The sequence below is a fragment of the Meleagris gallopavo genome, chromosome 1, assembly GCF_905368555.1.
Source record: "Meleagris gallopavo chromosome 1, MGAL_WU_HG_1.1, whole genome shotgun sequence".
NCBI lineage: Eukaryota > Metazoa > Chordata > Aves > Galliformes > Phasianidae > Meleagris > Meleagris gallopavo.
This window is the reverse complement of record NC_139404.1, coordinates 97,272,183-97,288,215: the sequence shown is the minus strand read 5'-3', so window position 1 is coordinate 97,288,215 and position 16,033 is coordinate 97,272,183. Positions and strand designations below refer to the sequence as shown.

Below are 16,033 nucleotides of genomic sequence, written 5' to 3'. Positions count from 1 at the left end.
CTCTGTTATTTAGCATTTCAAAGTAGACAGCTTATCCTCATCTCTAATGTTTCATATAGAGCTAAAAATTTCACACAGAATTTATTGTTGAATGGACTTCTGCCTGCAGAGTGACATGAATCATTAAGGTTTCCTGTTGTTAGTGGTACCATTCTTATCCTGAAAAATACCCAGGAGGATACTTAGATCCAGTACTTTTCCGAAACAGTCCATAAATGACAACTGATGTTCACATATCTCAGATTATATTTTTTGCTAATAAGTAAACTAATGATTGCTGATGATCATTATCTGGCATTCATTCATTTTTATAAAACAAAAGCATAGTAATAAACATTAATGGGTGTTTTCCCTTATCTACAATGATATTAGGAAAAGGACAATGATCTTAGACATTAGATCCAACATTTTAGAAAACTATCCATGTAATTAAATTAACTCACAAAAGGTGAGAGGCATTTCTTTCCACTGAGTATTACAAATGTTACTTAAAAAGAATAGACAAGCGTTAGCATTTTTAACAGTATCATTCTCATCTTCAGAGAAGTTGACAGAAGGAAGTAAATAAGATACATAGGAATTATTCGTGGAAACACATAAAAAATCTGAAGCTACTTTAAATTCAGTCTTTTGTCTCCACCTAAGCTTGTTTGTGCAGACTTCAACAGAACTAGGAAAACAACCAACTTCTGGATAAACTCCCTGTTTGAAAAAGTATGTTTTCTCCAACTTAAGTTTTATTACTTAGTATCTCATCATCCCCATCTTATTGCTTATATTGCAGCCAGATATTTCATACAGATTAGTAAGAACCTCACATGATCACCTCAGTACAACATGTAATCAATGTAATAGTATATGAACTTTTCCATACAGAATAAAATGCTCAGTAAGCAGGAAAAAGTGACAAACAAGATGTTCCTGTTTGCCTTTAGCAAGCAATTTGCATCTTTTTAAGATCTAGCATTCAGTCCTTGCACTAGCGAACTTAAGTTGCCCTGTAAGCAGCAGATTGAATGAAATCTGTTTTCTTACAGTTTTAAGCTATTTGCTCTGTAACTCCTCTGTAACTTCTTTCTTCTCACTGCAAATGCCCAGATCTCTCCACATTGCCTATTACTGTATCACCAGGCAGGAGCAAACTGTGCTGTGACTAGTCTGGGACTATGCACATCTTGTTTGGCCACTGAGCTACTGCCAAACAGAATGTCTAACAGCTATGTTCTGCTTGCCTTTTCTTCAAAATTGGCACTGATTTGGGTTTCGTTCCTTCATAGAGCCACATATTTTCATAAAACATAGTCACTGAAAATTCTACAATTCTAACTTGACTGAGAGAGACAAAAGTGCTTAAAATCCACACAGGAGAAAAGGAAAGGGAGAACTCTCAAACCACCGGAGATGATAGAATCATAGAGTTGCTCAGGTTGGAAAAGACCTTAAAGATCATCAAGATTCAACCACGACCTAACCATACTGCCCTAACTAACAGCCCTCCGCTAAATACCTCTCTGGGAAGCCTATTCCAGTGCTTAACACTTTCTGTAAAGAAGTTTTTCCTGATATCCAACCTAAACTTACCCTGGCGCAACTTAAGGCCATTTCCCCTCATCCTGTCACCTGTCACCAGTGAGAAGAGATCAGCCCTGCTCTCTCTGCAATCACATTTCAGATATTGGAAGAGAGCAATAAGGTCTCCCCTCAGTCTCCTTTTCCCCAGACTAAACAGCCCCAGTTCCTTCAGTTGTACATCATAAGGCATATTCTTCAAGCCCCTCACAAGCCTTGTTGCCCTTCTTTGGACCTGCTCCAGCACTTCAATGTCCTTTCTGTACTGAGGTGCCCAAAACTGAACACAGTACTTGAGATGAGGCCTCACCAGTCTCACTTCCTTAGAAAGTAAGAATAACAACAAACATTTAATAATAATACAATTGAAAATGTGAAAGTTCACAAGGTCTATGAAATAGCTAAGGGTTTTTGTGTTGTTTTGTTTTGCTTGCTTATATAGATTCAAAGATTAAATCCATTCTTAGGAACTGTGACAAGTGACCTCATCTTCAATATGGCAGGAACCTAGCATTTCACTGTGACCTGCAGTGTTCTATTTAGCATTCCAAAATACAGGACTCTTATTTCCTCCGTCTTAGACATACTGATAAATGCCTACAAACACATCCAAGCAGATGCAAGTAATTACACATGCAAAACAGAAAATTAAATTGCATATTTAAAAATCAAAGTAAACAAAAAGCCCTATACATGAGCTATCAACTTCACATAGCTGGAACTATGAAAGAACACATTTTTAAAAGTTTAAAAAAAATATTTAAGCAGTAAGAAATCACATGTGTGAAGTGATTTTCCCAAGGCTACAAAGAAATTAGGAGACAGCTTGATTTCTAAAAGCAAATGTGGATTAATTTTTTTTGGAATTTCATAATGCTGCACTAAACTCAAGAGTAAGTCCAGAATGACCAAGATGGGTGCAGTGTCAATGACACTGTTCACTGCATTTCTGTTTCTAATCTGTAAAAGGGCTACATTTTCAAAGACTTAAACTGAAACCAAGGCTTTCAATTAAACTCGTGTCTGAAGTTAAAAGCTCTTTCCAACAATACAGGAATGGACTTTCTTAAGAACAAATTCGCCTACCTGGGAAAAAAAAAAAAAAAAAAAAGAGTTTATGTACAACTACATATACATATCACATGTTGGTCAATTCAATTAAAAAAGTCAAATTTCCATCTAAAGTTTTTGATGTTTCATTTTTGACTAACTCATGAAAACTGTTGTCACATCTCCCCTTTGGGAGACTGTACTCCATAACACACTATGGATTGAACACTTGACTAATTGCAACTTATAGCTGAAAAGACTGAGTTGCCTGAGTGGCCTGGTTCTGTGACTAGCAGGGTGAAGGGACCCTCAGATCCACGCCTCTGAAAAAGGGGATAACGGGAAAAAGGCAGAGAGATGGGGCCCCCAAAATAACAGCAGCAATGATCTAAGAAGAAACAAATTCATTTACTAAATGAGATATCAGAATGCAGGATAACACACTATAATATAATATAATACAATATAATTCAAATTGGAGCTAATAAATCAAATATAATAAGAAAGTATCTGAAAGCCAAAGGCCTTACTCTAATGCTGAGGCAATGCCTGAAGTTGGGATGAGCAGTAAGAAGGAGACCCGGTCTTGTGACCTTGCCAGGGGCTTTATCTCCTCTCTGAACGCAAAGTCTTCTGAGGTATAGTTCTTCTTCTCTTGTGGGACAGGTACCCAGAATTGGAGCATAACTCTTTAACTCCCAGTGCACTACATGATGTTATGATGTGGAATACTGATAACCAAAAATCATAAAACCATGACACTGAGGAACAAAGAAGTTATTTTTCTAGTAAAAATACCATTTGATGTAAAATATAATTAGCAAACATAGCATAATCAGTCAAGTTTAATTAAATACACTTTTCCCCAAGAAGTATGTATTTCACTAAAGATAATCATGTATTTCTATTCTTTTGCTCATAGACACACTTTTTTTTTTTTTTTTCCTCTAGAAAGAAGTGCTTTTGAGGTACAGTTTCAGCTACAATTTAGGCAAAAGTGGATTCAATACAAAAAATTAAGCATGATATTAAAAAGAAATTTCTAGTATGACTGAAATCTTATTCCCCATGACCTATCAAAAATCAAACAATGTTGATACACTGTGTAATGGAGCAGTATTTGGCACTATGCTATGAGAACAAAAGGTTGTTAAATACAGTGGAGTGAGTAGAAGGTAAACAAGGAGGAAGACACTGCTACCTGTCCTGCCTAGGAACAACCAGCTGTCAAGTTGCTGAGCTATGCCTACCAGCCAGTCAGTCATAATGTTGGGTGAGATGTTGTTGAACTAGTGTAATGATGTATATGGGGTAAAAGAGGGGAAAAAAAAAACCCACAAATAAAAGCACATCTGTAAATTCTGAGTTAGTACAGCATACTCCTGTTTCTAATTCAAAACTAGAAAAGCTTCTTGAAAACAGGCATCTACTTGTATTGCAAATCACATACACACTTACAGCAGCGCCTATATAAAACTCAAGCCGTACTCACTCCAAACACTTCAAAGTGGCATTCCCTCCTGTTGGGAAAAAAAATCTCCTCTGTTTCAGTAGTGAAATCAAAACACTTTCAGGAAACAGAGCCAACAGCAGCATTAAGATGAATAATCTACATCAAATTTGGTTATTAATAACACTTGAAGAATTTGGAAGTTGAAGAGGGGCTGACTTCTTCTCCATGTGAGGCGCTCCAAAATGGCAATCTTACTTCCAGTGCTTCCTCAGCACTCAGCTAAGTTAAACCTGGAGATGTGCACAGCTCAAGCTCTTTCAGGCTTTCTAAGGACAGGACACTTGGTATGCTATGCATACGCAAAGCCCAATTTGTCGTATGGTCCTCAGAGCAAGTAAAATATGTCAGCGTGCTACCTAACACTGCCAAAAGGCAAATTATAAATAGCTATAATTTAACATCTTCAATATAAAATAATTTCAATTTACTTTCTTTTTTTTTTTTTAATAAATCTCAAGCCCTTAGAAAAAGAAGTCCACAAAATACCTATTGAATGCGTTAATTCAAAAATTGCTGTTCAAAGCCTTTCATTGAGTTTATTTTGTTTACTTCACATTTCACAGGAAAAGTATAATTTATTCCTACTTCTGCTGCTTAAAATAATCTTAACATATTTCCTTTAACAAAAAAAAAAAGAGAAAGAGAAAGAGAAAAAGAAAAAGAAAAAGAAAAAGAAAAAGAAAAAGAAAAAGAAAAAGAAAAAGAAAAAGAAAAAGAAAAAGAAAAAAAAAAGAAAAAGAAAAAGAAAAAGAAAAAGAAAAAGAAAAAGAAAAAGAAAAAGAAAAAGAAAAAAGAAAAAGAAAAAGAAAAAGAAAAAGAAAATAATTATCTGTGTTTTGTGACTATAAAATGTAATATTTCAGGCCAAAAAATACATTCCAAAAATGGCATGGCAATTGAAAGGAAATGGTTTGATGTAACCTAAAAGATAATTAACTTACCAGATCCTGCCATATTTCTTGTTTCCCAGAAACTGGGAATAGATTGTAAAAGAAGAGGAAAAAAAATATAAAGGGAAATAATTTGGAGAGTCCTACTTTTTATTTGGCATTAATTTTCAAATTGTACAGTTTTTGCTTTACACACCAAAACCAGAGAAAATAGTTTCAGAGGACTCTGAGTGGATGCATAACATTAAAGAGACAGAAAAAGAGTGAGAGAAATGGCAGCAATAGAGCGCAGCGGTTCCTTTGGCCAGTTCTGCCACAAAGGACAATATTCTTGGTAGGATGTCATTTTGCTGCTGCTTTTTGGAAAGAATGAAAACTACTGACAGCAAAGGCACAAGCGCTCCAAGGTAGGTCCATCTATTTATCTTCTTCTTCATTTAACACCATTTAATGTGTGCAGTTTGAAACAGGACCAATTCAAGAGCTTGCACAATTAAAATACTTATATTAAAGAACTATGCACAAATTCCCAAAGCACAGGTTCCTATCAGTGACTGATATTTTAGATAGAGTGGATTTTTCTCTCATGCCGTTTCTTCTATGTTTAGATCTTGATCTTTCCCACCTCCCCTACTGTTGCCCTGTCTTCAAATTCCAGTTGTATTTGTTCTGTTTGTCCATTTGTCCACATATTATAATTACTTGATTAAGAGTCAAATATCTTTCTCACTGTATGTTCTTCTTTCACTTTCACCATCACCTTTTGGGTCAGTCTTCTGCTGATACTTTAAATTTGTTGCAGGACAGAAAGTCAACTTGGGTATTGTGAAGATGAAGTCTCTCTCTCTGTGTTTCACGGACAGTATGTGTACACCTTCTGTTTCTCCTGAAACATGCTTTCTTGTTCCCTCAACTATTTACTGAACTCCAAAATCTGATACTGACAATTCTCAAGTTATTTATTTATTTTTTTTTACATTTTAGACAGATATATGGATCAAAGATCTATAAAGTTTTAACATGGAGTTATAACTCTAATTATAATTAGAGTAACTCTATCAATATTATGACTCACTGAAACCATCAGAGCTGCAATTCTCTTCTGCCTGTCAATTTTCCTTTATCTCTTACAATAGACATTGCCTTGTCCTTAAACCACAAACTAGTTCTTCTTTCTGACAGAAAAATCAACTGTTAGTCCTGAATTTCCATCTTTTTTCTCACGTGACAGTAAAGATACCTGCAGGCACCATGTCTGTATAGTGTATTGATGCCAATGAAACACGTTGTGTAACTTTTCCTTCTTCTATGCACTACTTTCCTAAACCAGAATAATCATAAAAAGTGAACCTCCAAAATCACTTTGCCGGGTAATTCACAAAACAAATTTAGTTTCTCCTTGACTAAAGACTGAAGTTGTTAAATAAATTTTTTTTCAAATAAATGACAGCTATACAACAATTGTGTTTAATGCCTTCAAAACTTTTTTTTTCTTTAACCAATGTTGGAGAAATGTAAAATCCAATATAATTATTTTAGTTTAAACTAATGATTATTTCCCTTTATCCAAGTGCAAATGTAGTACTTCAAGACTTCCTAATGATGTTTAAACTTACTGGAAACCTTGATATATTGCATTGGTCCTCTGTGAAAACTTCAACTCAGATGGCCAGTAGGAACACCACCGTCAATTTTCACTCCCATCGTTACTACAGGGATTTCCATGAATCATAAAACACAGCTATTGGGGGTGATATTCTTTTAATGATAAACATAAGCAGAAAATCATCAGTAAATTCTTCTCTTCCTCATTAATCCCTTTCCCCTTCATCAAGCTGGTCATCAGAGCACAAAGAAAAGTTTCATAATCCTCTCATCAGGTTTCACAACACCACCGGTGTCTCTCTTTGCCAATGGAAGCCCTGCAGCACAGGGAGGGCAGGTCCTCCACCTGTGTGCCCACAAGGAGATGGCTGCCCTGGGTCCCCATAGCCCTGATTCCCCTGCACCTTGTAGGAGGCTCCTCCGTGCTCCAGGGCACCACAGCATGGATATTGGTTCCTCACAGTTTCATTTACTATCAGACTTTCAGTGTGTAAAGAGAACTTCTGCAGGTAGCATATATTTATGTTACAGAAGAGGATGCATTTCTTTCCTGCAAGGTGGACCCTGAAACTCTTAAAAGAAAAGTATATCTTTAATTGCACTGAGAACATGGCCAAGGCTTTCTTGTAGAAAGTCTAAGGTTTAGTCCAAGTCAAAATACACACGAATCCAATTAACAAAAAGAAGTAGCACGAAGTCTATTAAGATTACCTCGCAGCACCACCTTCTACCTTATAATGCTTAGCATTTCTTTGAAACAGTTTTCACTCTTTTTTTCATTTTCATTTTCATTAAAAAAAAAAAAAGAAGAAGAAGAAGAAGAAAGAAATGCAAAAACTACATGCAAACTGAAGATCTCAGACTGGCAAATGAACACAACAGATGAACAATACGAACTTCTGCACTTGAGAGAGACTGCAACATTAGGTCAGTCCAGAACTAAAGCCCCTTATGCATTTATCTTTTGTTTAAAAAAAAAAAAAAAAAAAAAAAAAAAAAAAGATATTATGCTATTTTTAATATTTAGATGAACTAACAAACTTAGAAAGACAGGTCAAGAAACAACTAGGAACATACTATCTGTGGAGGCTTCATCTGATCAACTTATGCTGATTGGCAGAATTATCCTATCAAATGAGCACTTTTCCTTGAGCTCCAAATAACATAATTCTCTGAGAATTTTCCTACAACTCCTGACTGAGATTATTTACCTTCTGAAAAGAAGACTATTTGAGTAAAGATATAACAAAGATCACTTTGTGCAGAATTACACTTCTGTTGAAGGAAAAAACACTTAGATTCATTTCTCCTCTAAATCACAGGCATCTTAAACATCACGTACAGAGCAACTTTGACATGCTTTGAAGAATTATGGCTCTAAATCTCACCCACTCAACAGTTTTTGCAAACTTATTTCTAATGTTACTGTCAACGTGTATAATTCTATTGCTGTGCAAATAAAGCAGCTTTTTCAAATGAACACAGTGACTGGAATAACATAATAACTCAGATCAGATTTATTACCACTACACTAGAACTTACACTAGAACAGGAGTATTCTGTTTCCCTCCTTTAGAGAGACAAAAGTTATGAAAGCCTTATCTTCTTCATAGTTTTGCAACCTACCTAAAATTTAGATAGCTCCCTGGTATTTTTGGAGATAAGCATGCAACTATAAAACCTTTGTCTCTTCTTAGCAGAAATCGAAATCACTGAATGTTATTTTAAAAAAAAATTATGTGCATCACAACAAAGGAATGCAAAAAAAAGCAGTAAAAACTTGAGAAAATAGAATAAATATGGACAGAATAAAGCTGGCTTCCCCTCAAAACCCCAAGTTTGTCAAAAGAACAAAGCACACACAAACAGCATGTAAAACCTGAATTCAAAATGCGATAATATAAAAGGGGTGAGGACACATGTTTTTTCTATTTTAGCTTGAAAAATAAAGGGACACAGCAATGAGTCTTGCTGGCAGGCAGATAACTCATAGGCCCTGACCCTTCGACTCACCAGGAATTCAAACACAAAGCTCTTTTCATAGTGACCGTGCCATACATTCTCAAGATAAGGCAGCGAAATACGGAGCAGTGCAGAGGTGCCGCAAAGCTCAAACTGCGGAAAACTGCACAGAAATTCCGGACACTTATTCACCTATATGCAGCCGCACACCAAGGGCTGGTTGCAAAACTCTTTCTTTGCAAATCGGAAGCCGTACAGCATGCTTTAGAGAATGGGACCTGATTCCTGGAGCAAGCAAAGGAAAAACAGAGAGCAAGCAGCAAGGAAAGGACCATCCCTGTGCATTTCTGCACCATTCAGAACTGCAGTGCACATCCGGACAAATAATCTGTAACACAATGAACTTTGCAAAAGGATAGCTGTGGTAGAACGGAAGGGATTTTAGAAACAACAGAAACAGCTACATTTCAAACAACATTTCAAATCTGGACTCACCATGAAAATGCAACAGTTGCCTGAAGTTAGTGTGCTATTTTCTGCCCTGTTCCAGTGCACTTTTTGCCTAGTTGTCCAACACTTGGGAGCTCAGAGCTGCCACACAGAGGCCCCTTCCGTGATCTGGCTTATTTGCCTGTCAATTTGAGTCTCGGCTTCTGTATGATGCAGCTGTGCACTTTGCTGAAGGTCTAATATCATTTCCATAAGCTTCCTCCCTGCCCGGAGCAAGCAGTTTATTCTCCCTGCTCAATAACTACTCAAATCACTTTTCTGGTACTCAGAGGGATAAAGCTTTAAGTTGTTAAGGAGTTCTTACTAAGTAGTGGGTGGAGAACATAAGCTCGGTACAAGGAAACTCTGCGCATAATCAGAAACGGAGAAACTTCCTCCCTTTCCCCCAACCCCTCCTCTCGACAGGCGAAGCTGCCAGTGCCTTCTTTACAGAAATTTAGGAATGTAAAGGGAGGACTCAAAGGGGCCCAGTCAGACAAGCCTTTCTCAATCAATTAGCTTGCAGCCATTACTTGTGACCCTAGGTCACACAACATAAGTGTGTGGGGTGTGCCTTTAGGGGTACACCAAAGCTACTTATTAAAACTTACATAACCAAAAGCGTTCAAAATCAAATAAACTTTGAAAGTTGTAAAACATTTTCCACGTACCACAGTTTTGCAGGAAGAAGAGCTTTGAACACTGAAATGTTACTTTGCTTTTCCAATAACGAGTCATTCGATGGAGGAAATTTACTTTTTTGTACTTTTCAAAAAAAGAGACTGAAATGTGAGAAACAGAAACAACCTTAAAGGTTGTTTGCCTTGCAGTTATGAAAAGCTAAATAATATCGGTGAAAGTGATATCTGATGAAGTACACGATTGTGTTTCCTAAAATAAGACTATTGTCTGTAGCTGCAAGGGGAGAGAGTTTTGTAGGATAGTTTAATTAGTTCATGAAGTTCAGCCTGTGCATTTTATTTCTCTCCATGAAATGAGTTGCAAGCACTGGATTCTACTCTTTGTTTTAGTACTCCAACATAGTAAATCAAATAGATTTAAAAAAAAAACACAAAAACTGGTGTATTTAAATAGTCTAAGTTATCCCGCATGGAACACAGGGAGAAGAGGGTGTAACTTAGCACAACTGCCACATGACAAGCATACACCCCTTGGTGCGAGGGAAAACTTCAAAAAGACCCTCAGCTTCATATCCTGCCAACCCAATGACATGGAGATGATGCCTTGGGAAAACCCATGAGGGAGTCCTGATTTCAAAAGCAGATCTATGACAACCCCTTTCTGGGCCAGACAAGATCAATGCACTGCAGGGGCGATGCACTTTAATCTCAAGGTGCATCGCAAAGCATCTTTAAGTAGTGCCACAGATCAAGGCTCACACAGAGCTGGAAAAAACAATTCACACCAAACTTCTCTCTGTGCTTAAGGTAACAACAACAGCTGCTCAAAAGTTTGCAGAGGACACATGGAAACACATAATAAAAGAGGGAAGTAATGGCAATGTACTGAAATTGACTGAGGATGTGGCAGACAACTTGCACTCTACATGTCTCTTCTCCATTAAAACTCCAGTCGAACTCTCTGAACAGGCGGCATGGCTTGTGTTAGTTCAGACATTCATTCCAGAGATCAGATTGCAGGATCAGGGCCACTGAATAAGTGCCCTGGGGTAAGGATTTTGCTTCTGTCTTGCACATAAGACAGCATTTAATAAATTAGGTCACCTTTAAATCCCTGGAAAGCTCTGGCAGTACAAATAATAATCATGGAAATTTATATTTTGAATGGAAAAATAGGCTCAGGATTAAGACACTGGACAAGGATTTATGATATTTGGGTTCTGTTCCCTTTTGTATCTCAAACTGTTCTAATGACTTGAGACACATTATTTCACTATTATGCATTTAAACCAAGTGCCACTTGCCTTACAGATGGAAGGCTTCTGCCTCCTCAAATATTATTTATTAAAAAGTATAGAGACCTTTACAATAATAGTTCACAACATATGCTCTACAAAGTGAAATTAAAGCAGTATGGAATATAAAACTGTACAGGACAAAGTAACTGAAAACAAGAAAGCTATCCACATCACATCCTCTAACATTCAAATCCACTGTGGGTTTCAACAAACACAACCTCCAGGAGATAGTGCAAATCCATGCACATGAATAACAGTATAGACTTCATTCTCTCCCCTTTAGCCACTTAGAGTCCTTAACAGAAGAAAAAGATGGTAAGGAAGGCTGTCCAGAGTGTTGTTCCAAACAAGTGTTATGAAATCAAGAACTCTTGCCATATTTGCCCAATAATCCTCCATCCTCTATAAGTTGAGGAATTACCTTTAATTTGAGGTTTCCCTTCAGTGCACAACTTTTAAAGCAAGATAGACCTCAAGCACTCCATTTGCTTATATGTTACAGATTCACACACCTTTCTTAGCGAAAAATTGATATGGAAAATTTACAACACAAATAAAGACATTTAAAGGATGTTTTTAATGTAACTTAAAACAATGCCTCCACACTGGAAATAATAATAGAATAATGGCTCCTCCTGGCACAGTTGAGTCTCTGGCTAAGGGCTCTTCCTTTTCCTGATTACTGGCTGTAAAATTACCCCTCTATTGGCTCTACTCCATTGCTGCCACATTACAGCTAAGCCAAGGCAACATGAGCCATTTCAAAATAATCATGAATGAATAACAACTCAAAGTTAGAAGGAGGACAGTTCTTGCATGGATGAAATCCATCATGCTAGCCAGAAATATATAAAATTCCTTTAGAATTCTCAGGACACTCTTCTACGAGAAAGACTCTCTTTAATTAATGAAAACAAACATCACGTTATTGCTTTCATTTTTACAATCTAGTACGGGATCATTGCAGAAGAGACGATTTCAAGGACAGATAATGTAGCTTTTGGCATATTTTTCCACTTCCTGCCCTTTCTCCTCAAAAGTCATGAAGTTTGGAGACCTACCTTAATTAGACACTATTAACCTTTTCCTGTATATGTTACATTTTCTTTTATTCTAACCAGTAAACACTCACCTAGGGTACATACATCTTCCTCCTTGCACCAGGATATTTTCTACACTTACTAACTCAAAAAGAGCAAGGAGGCAAAATGTGAGAGTATTATTTAAACCTTTTCTTTGCATATGCAGATCATCAGGCCTGGAGTACAACATGATTATTCTTGTTGTGCAATCAATAGAATATATGACCGTGCCACTTCAAAAAGAAAAGAAATTTCATGTATGGGGGGTTGTTTATCTGCATAATACCTGATGAATATAAAAGGCAATACTGTGTAACATTAATTCTCAAAACAAGCTTTATTCCTCTACTGTGTTTTTAAGTGAAACTATATTCATTTTAGTTAGAAAGATAAAAAAAGCTATGTCACCTGCAGCAGAGCGCATGAAGATTACAATGTTGATAGTGGTAAGATATCTTAAGTCTAAACACTTTACCTGAAAAGCAACTCCTTCTTTAAGGAAACAAAACAAAACTAATTCTTGGGAGGGTGGTGGGGGGAAGCCTGAAAATACACTACAGTACTCAGTACTTTGAAACAGATCTTCCACTCTTCAAATCTCCTTCCCCTACCTCCCCCCAACCCCTTTTCCTTTCAGGAAACAAAACTCAAGAAGAGAAAGAGAGAGAGAGTCAAAAGGTTACAAGCCGGCTTGTAAGCGCAAAGAACGTGAGAGGCCCATTCTTCCCCTTAACACCTGACATCCCAGGGTACATTTTCTTCCGTTCTGAGTCTGGTGGATTAGACATGCAGCTCCTAACTGATAATGCAGGCTGTGCATCTCATTCGCCATGCACTGATACTTAAAGTTCTCCTCCTACCTCTGCCTTTATAAAGTGTTCTCCCTCCTGCTTCACAATTACAAATTTAATTAATGTAATTTTGCATTCTATCTTTAGACACCAATCGGACCCCGTTCAGATACCTTGTCTGAGGCCCAGATTGGAGTTCATTCTCAGAACTCTAAGGTTTGAAAATGTGACAGAAAATCACTGAAATTATTAAAAAGAGAGAGAGAGAGTCTGAACAAATCTTAAAACGTGTTTGAGTTGTTAAAAATAATCCTTAGTGAAAATCTTTGTGACAGCACTGTAACATTCAGGCTACCATTCCAACACACAGATTTTCATGATTTTTACAACTTAGTAAAGTCATATCGAAGGGACATTTATCAAAGCTGTAGAACAATGAAAGAGATAGAGATAAAAGCTAAATTATCTAAGTTTTACCTACATTTTTCCTGAGACTGAGACCCTCATGCAGCCAAGATCTGCCTGCTGTAGGAACAAGGAAACAATTACTTCTAATTAGGTGTAAAGCTCAACACAGAATAGAAAAGGACTGAGAACAAAGTTAATTCTGAACATCAGAAGTCTTCAGGCAAAAGGACAAAACAGAAACAAGTTTGATTAAGGTATTAAAGGTAGAGCCCACAATGATCAACATTAAACTAACCTACCCAAACCAAAAAGTAGGAGTATAAAGTGTTACAATATGATTAATCAGACTTCATATTATTCATAGACATTATGATCTATTTTACATTCCTTCCGAGAAAAGATGGACGATCCAAGGTGAAGTTGAGTAAAAGCTTAAAAATTAATTAACAAAAATATGGAATTGAAAGCAGGGCAAAAAGATGAACTGTTTATTGTCTAGGCGGCCTTATGGATTTGGTGGCAAGGTAGCTCTGGGATATTGCTCACCAGTTGCAACAGAACATCATCAGTCTCTGCTTCCTGTCATTCCTCATCTACCCCATCCTAAATACTAGCCTTGTGTTTTCTTTTATATCTGCAAAACAAAACAGTCAAACATGTTTTAGGATGCTTTCTTTTCTTCTTTTTTTTTTTCTTAATTAGATGAATATTGAAAATTTTCTTTCTCAGATTTTGCAGGTGTGTTTATCTGGTAACTACTACGAGAGAACTGTCACATATATTACAAAAGGAATTCGGGAAGGGAAAATAAAGATTAGAGAGGTAAATCAAAATTCCGACAACTGATAATGACATCCACAGAAACACACTGAGAAAAATCAAATTTTCAGAACTCGAATGTATGAAAAACTCAACAAGATCCCAAAGAAGCCTTAAAGGAAGACTGCAGAGAGCTCAAACTCCTTCCTAGATTTTATAACCACCAGATGACCTTTCTCAAGAAATTCGTTCTTAGAACTCACTTAGGTGCTTTGGTGAAAAATTGCCTTAAGTTGGCATGATTTTCATTCAAGAAATGAAAACAAGTGGATTTGACTTTATCCTTTGTTATCTTATTCACAGACTGAAAACGTTTGTCTTCTTACTTATATTTGTGTTACTTAGGTCTTAGAAATATATGAGTTTATAAAAAGATTGAGATTAAAGAGAATGAAATTACTCAAAATAAAAGTAGATGCAATTGCTGCAGAGAGAAGCAGTAAACGAGTTTAGTATGAGGTCTGTGTACTACCTCACCAGTATTTGGCCAGGTTCAATCACAAAATAAAACTACTGACCAGGATAGGTATATTCATCTTTGTTGTTCAGGTGTGAAGGAGTTTTTCCATTTTGATCATATAAAAGAGACCAGGTATATACATTTACAATATTTTATTTTAGCAGACTCATTTAATAGAAGTCTGTTTTTACAAATGTAAAATTTAGAAAAAACCCCTGGAGGGAATGATACATGAACGAATCCCAGCATCTCTATGGATGCTGGAACAAGGTGGGTATAGGTGAGATAGCTCAGAAAAATAGTCTCTGTGGTTGCATATTCAGGGATAAGTATAGAATAAAAAGAGAATATCTAGCATTATTTGATGTGAACAGATTGCATCTGCGTACTCGCACACAGCTCATTAATCCATTTATGTCTACAACCCCCGCTCTATGCTGATGAGGACAAGCCATAAGCCTTTCCTTGAAAGAATCTTAACCTCCTAAAAATGTTACAGAGCTCCTTTAATTTAAACTCGTAACAGGCATGAGAAAACACAGGTGGGTAAAATCTTTTTCTGCCATTGCCCACACTAGCAGTTAACATGTGCATTCAGAATAAAAGCTTGGAAAATTGTTACCTACTGCACATCTAAGCACACTTCCCTGACATGAGAAAAAAGCTTGGTCGTATTTGCTCCTACTTATTTACTATAAAGCTAATGTTATCTCTTTGTCTGTGAACTTTTTTTTTTTTTTTTCTGGTGTCCTGAAAAGCATGACCTTGCTGAAGGTCCTCAGTTAAAAATGAGTTCTCAGTGGAAAAAATATCCCTACAGTAGATTCTCTTACCAGGGAATGCTCCGGCAGTCAACTTCAATTTGCCTTAAAGACAAAAAGGCATCTCTCTAGGGATAAAAATCAATTCCCAAACTGTCAGCAGCAACATACAAAGTTTAGAAATGTGCTTAATTCAGCACAAACAAATGCCTGTAAATTGTCAAGCCAATATGTGAGAAGTTACTCTTCCATTAAATAAAATCATGAGCAAAATGGAAAAAAAATAAAAAAATAAAAGAAAAAAAACATCACAAGCAGATTTATTTTTTCCTATATTTATCAAGCACGGTAGTAAAGAAAAAAATAATGAGTCCACTCTTCATTAACAGATTACTGATTATGCTTAATATTATTTTCATTGCCATTAATTTTTTTTAAAAGATGTTCTTTACTGTTGTGTTCAAATGCAAGCAAAGGCATTCCTCCATACCATTAGGTAATGAGCAGCAGGCAGTTTGGGGCTCTGTCAGCTTGGATTTGCAATTTCAGGTGACTGACAAAGTGACCAGAAAATGAGTACTCCAGTTTGGAGACATCATCATAAACTGCAACAACTGCATAAATAACTCAAGCCATTCCTGTCTATGGATGTGCAGCAGGCAACCCCTTTTCTGCATTTTCTCTCAGGCCTGAGC

The 16,033-nt window shown here is 36.6% G+C and overlaps 1 long non-coding RNA gene across 11 annotated transcripts in view; it reads right to left on the bottom strand.

The window, feature by feature from the left end:
* Positions 1-16,033, bottom strand: part of LOC104913987 (uncharacterized) — a 517,821-nt gene that overhangs the window by 397,910 nt on the left and 103,878 nt on the right. For 2 of the 11 annotated variants that reach the window (XR_014887697.1, XR_014887696.1), the window contains exon 1: positions 9,085-9,473. The exons of 1 other annotated variant lie outside the window; for it this stretch is intronic. This is a non-coding gene — a long non-coding RNA (uncharacterized LOC104913987). Of the gene's footprint in view, positions 1-9,084; positions 9,488-16,033 lie in introns of those variants that run through there. 8 more of the 11 variants (XR_014887668.1, XR_014887694.1, XR_014887695.1 and 5 more) reach the window with 8 other exon arrangements.